Genomic DNA, 5,195 nt, shown 5'->3' on the forward strand with positions numbered 1-5,195 from the left:
CCAGGGAGGTTACTGCTCCTTTCGTTTTGTCATTACTGACTATAACTAAGTGAAACAACCATCTGTTTTGGCTTTAATTAGAGTTTTAAACTGATATTGACAGTTCTTTGTAATTCAGCTGTGTTCAACCTTTCCACGACCCCCAAAATGAGCTCACATAATTCCAAAAAGTGGAGGCGGCATGTCCTGCCATCATCCCCCCCAATATACTAGCTCTTACCAAGTAATTGTTCCTCTCATCCTCAGCCAGAATATAGTGAATGTGCAACATATTATTTTATTTTTCAGGAGATATTTCTGAAAAGATTAGCCATGAGATTAGATATCCAGTTTCTAAAACTTCAACTTGTAGTTCAAAAGATGATTAAAATATATTGAGCAAAAGGGACTCCTAACAACCATGCAAGACCTGGTAGACCACCAAAACTATCACCTTCAGACAATCAGTTCTTAAAGCTTTCTTCTTTGAGAGAGGGGAAAATCAAGCTCAACTCTTGCTTCAGATCTGAAAAAATCTGAAATACAACTTCTAAAACTTAATTTTAAAGGTGTGAAAAAATATTCCTGCAGATTTCTTTGAAAAACTGAAAGCCAGTCTCCTGAAAAGAATGGACGCAGTAATAAAAGTAAAGGGTGGACACACTAAATACTGAAACATTTGAAATTATATTTAGTTGTTGAGGCTTCTGTGTAATTTTCTTTTTTTTTCCTGACCGAGAAAAAGTAATAACTTGTATTTAATGGCAGCTTTGACAGGAAATTAAATAAATGCTCTGATTTTGCATAGTACTGTAGGTGCCTATTAGGCTCCCATACTGCATACAATCAGTGATGAGCTGTAATAAACATATTTTAACACTATGCTGTATTGAGACGTTACATGACTTGACTGTAGCATGTCTTGTACGAGCTGCAAACAGTGTCAGTCTTTGCTGCTCCTATCATTTAAAAGCTTTTCTGACAGAAGAGCAGGTGTTAGCCACATATTCTGCATAAATATATATGAATGTATAGAAAGCTAAAGCATGAAATGATGTAACGGAGCTGCTGGGCATAATTTAAGAAATTAGCCATGAACCACTTAAAACATGGTCCTTATCAAATAAACAAATCTATGTTCTACCCCTGTACACACCTGCATGCAGTAGTCAGCGTTCTCTGTGGACTCATCACTAGGCAGGTTGTTGTCAACTGGGGAGATGTATCTGCCCCCACTCAAGGTATACTTGAGCTTTATTTATGAATGACTGCATATATAGTACTTACATATTCATGTACATAATCATAGAAATGTTCAGTTAAAGCCATAGTTCATGAAGTAGTTCATGAAGAAGGAACAACTTACAGACACTGTTACGGTCAACTAAGCTCACAGTGCAAACATACTGCATCTCAAAAATGGTTGTATTTGGTATAGCAGTTCGTTAGGTATAACTATAATGTAAATCTGTTTCTGCACTCTGAGTACATTCCAGTATGGCCCAGTGGTCTACATGCTTGTGGTAATCTTCTTATATTCCGATAACATCATCATCTACAAATTTTCACAGCAATCAGACAGATGTTTCTCAAGATTCACTATGAAAACCAGAAAAGTACATAGCCAACCCACAGTGAGAGCTTCCCAGCCTAAAGTACAGCCTCCACACAGTGAGGTTAGTCATAACACAGTATTCCATCATGTTAAAACTAACCCCGCTGTGTGGAGGCTGTTCTTTAGCCTGGGTAGCTCTCACTCAGGGTTGGCTATATGATTCAAAACAGTGCTTTAACAGTGCTAAACTCCTCCAGGTAAACAATGAGGGCTGGATTTCCCAAAAGCTTTTGAGAGGCTGTTTACACCATGCATCAACATTTAGTGATCGGTTTTCGGTGATCCGATTACTTTTGGATTTCACTTGACTGCATGAAAAGCCAGGTGTAAACACGTCCAGTACACACTGTGATCATGGATTACAATCAGATCACTCAAATCACATTCAGTGGTAAGTGGTAAGAGCCGGATCTTGACTGCATTTAACACTGCATTTAAGTGTAAACGGAATTATTTTCAATATCTGTATACAATTATGTGAGCGGAAACATGTCTGCTGAGCGCTGACTAGCAGTCAACAGAATAAACAATGAAATGAAAGATTAAGGATTTGTGAGGCTGACGGTCCCCAAACCAAGTTCCTTCTTGCTCTCGGGGCTGATAAAAGTGTCCAAGCCAAGCTTGTCCACTCATATGCTCCATATAAATTCAAAACAGTTCATTTTTTGATCTTTAATTTATGAATTTTGCAAATATGTACTGTAGATGTCATGTAAATATATTTCAGTTTTGTTGTGCTGAAATTTGCTGTTTTACCTTGTGGTCAAAAGTGAATTTGCCAGTGACTGAAACAGCTTCTTTTCACTAATCACTTTTATTTTGATGCAGATACTTTTATGTACAGTAACGTGCAAAAGTTTTAGCCGCCTGAAAAAATTACATTTAAAAAGCTGACTATCTGGGTAGTTGGCATTTATTTGTTCAGAACAACATTAATATTACAATAAATACTAACAATATTAATATAATAAGTAGTGATTTTACATATCTCAATTTGTTCATTTAACTGTTTCCAAACCTCTGATTGTGGCAGCCCAGTATTACTAATAGTCATCATCCAATACCTGGTTAAATCAAGTGTGCCAGAAAAAATCTGGAAACAAACTTTGTTCTTCAGTCTAGCCCACAAAATATTAACAACTTTTTCGAAAACTAGAAAGTTTTTTTTTTTTTAACTGAATTTGTTTGTTTGCATTTATTGTTATTATATATGATGTTTTTACAAGCTTAAACATAATTACTGCCAAGATAAATAATTTAAAATCGTTTTGATAGGTGCCTAAGATGTTTGCACAGTAATGTATAAAGGTTTGAGAGCATTTGGTTCAAACATTATACAAGATTATCAGATTAACTGTGTTTGCATGAGTTTGCCAGACTTTTATAGCAAATGTTTTATCAGTCTGTTATATTGAACTTGCACGTTAAACTCACACCGCTTTTGGCTGGATTGTTTATAAACAGCAGTTGCTCAAGATAAAGTTCTTAATTCTTTGTCTTTGTAACAGAAACATGTATCTTGCTTCTATAATACAATTATTAATCCTGCTCAAATATCTTTAAAATTATTTAGCAAAAAACAAATCATTATTGTATTAGTTAGTGCCCTGCTTTCCCCCACCCATCTTACACATTTGAGAGTTCTGCCTCCCCCCGCAAACATGATTCAACTCATCAGCTGACTAACAAATCATTCTTGAGTGTACGTGCCTGTATAAGGTCAGGGGGAACAGTGTTCTTGGTGACATCACAGATGCTGTTCTTGAAGCTTTCAGATATATAAGCATGCAAATACCTCCTGACCACAGCCCCAGTGCCCCATATTGTGGAAAGCTGTATTGTCCTCATCCTTCTGATTGTATATGAGTTGCAGGTTTCATGTCAACACTGTGAAAGTAGGCTATCAAAACCAAAACCAAAAATCCACCCAGTCCATATAAGGAAATGAAGCTGTTTGTATCACAATCCCTCATGATTATGACATCACAATGTGGGGATCAACACTGTGTCGTCATTGGCTGGCCGTAAAATAAGGCCGCATCCCAAACCATGCACTTCTGTATTTTACATACTACACTAATGAATGCACTGCTAATGGTGGTGCACTATTTTTTACACACTATTTAGTGCTGTAGTATGTGGTTTGGGACACAGCCAATACTTCTTTACATGTCCTCAAAAAAAACAAATATTAAAAACAAGTAGCCAAAGTTTATATTATCCAGAATTCCGCTGAACATCCGTGCTAACCTGCGCACATTTCAGCACTGCTCTTACTTTCTCAGCCAGGCAGAACACAATGCAGGATTTGCCAGGAAGTTTATTACTGATGAAAACTGTGAGCCTTTTTCTCTACAAAAACATGTTCTAAGTACAAAATAAGGCTTTCAAAAGGTTAGTGCAGAACCATTCCTGTTTTCTGACGAATACTGAAGCAGATTAGGTATGATAAATTTACAAACCCACTAACTATAAGTATATTATTTTCTCACAGTTATTGACTACCAAAATATGTACATTAAAGCTTAATTTACAGATTCACCAGTGGAAATTTGCCGGTGCTAATGCTGAACATATGTCATTGGTGGAGGTGTGTTGTGGTGTATTTTGCATGCAGTCAGTGACGTTTCAGAGCTTTTGGGGGCCACAGTTGGAGCCTCCCACCATGCACCCTCCACTTCTCAGTTGTGAATTTATTCATGCGTCCTAACAGAGAGGGGGTAGCCTACAGCAGTAGCTAGGTTGCTGTACATTAGAGTGGTCATGTGAGTATGGGTGGCTAACGTGCTTCTCCCTGGTTGAATACATCAGTCATTTTTTCAGCACATCCTCAAGGGCTTTTGTTTTCCACATCCTCTCCCTATCAGGTCCTCCTTTAGTCCACTCTTATCTCGTTTTGCAAACTTGGAAATCCAAATTGTGATGCTGTTTTGTGTTTCAGTTCACCAGTTCAGCCCATATAAAGTGTGCCATTGGTATTATAACCTTTAGTCTTTGTAAAGATAGACTTAAGACACTTTAAATCCTCATTTGATCCAGTACTTTCACTAACGTTTCCCTGTACTTTTTCCACCCCTGACGGCCCTCATTAGAAAGGTCATGGAAGCACTGCTAAACAGCTCTACTGTAAAGATGCACACTAACAACCCGTCATCCTTACAACAACATCAGTAAGGCTTTGTTCATTAATAAGAACGCTGCGCCAACTAACTTTGAACATCTTTCTCGGGTTGATGTTCATTGCCTGGAGGCCCTCTCAGAGTGGGAGGCCCCACTTGCTTGGTTTGCTTGACCTCTAGCTTCACTTCTGCGCACAGCTAGCCAATAACAACAGATGCCCTTAATATTAATAAGCTTTGAAGACACAGCAACAAAAAGCAAGTGAAAGTGAACATTGATTGGAAGTAAATATCTAAAAATTAAACAGCTAAAACTGTTTTTATGGTACCTCAAACAACAAGAAAAATGGATGTTGGCTAAAACGATAAAATATGTTTTAGAACAGGTCTGATAAAAGGAATTGTATCAGGTTAATACACCTCTTTAATAATAAACATTGTAACCAATTTCACTATCAATTTGAAAATAGAACAAGCTTGTC

The sequence above is a fragment of the Colossoma macropomum genome, unplaced genomic scaffold, assembly GCF_904425465.1.
Source record: "Colossoma macropomum unplaced genomic scaffold, Colossoma_macropomum, whole genome shotgun sequence".
Classification (NCBI taxonomy): Eukaryota; Metazoa; Chordata; class Actinopteri; order Characiformes; family Serrasalmidae; genus Colossoma; species Colossoma macropomum.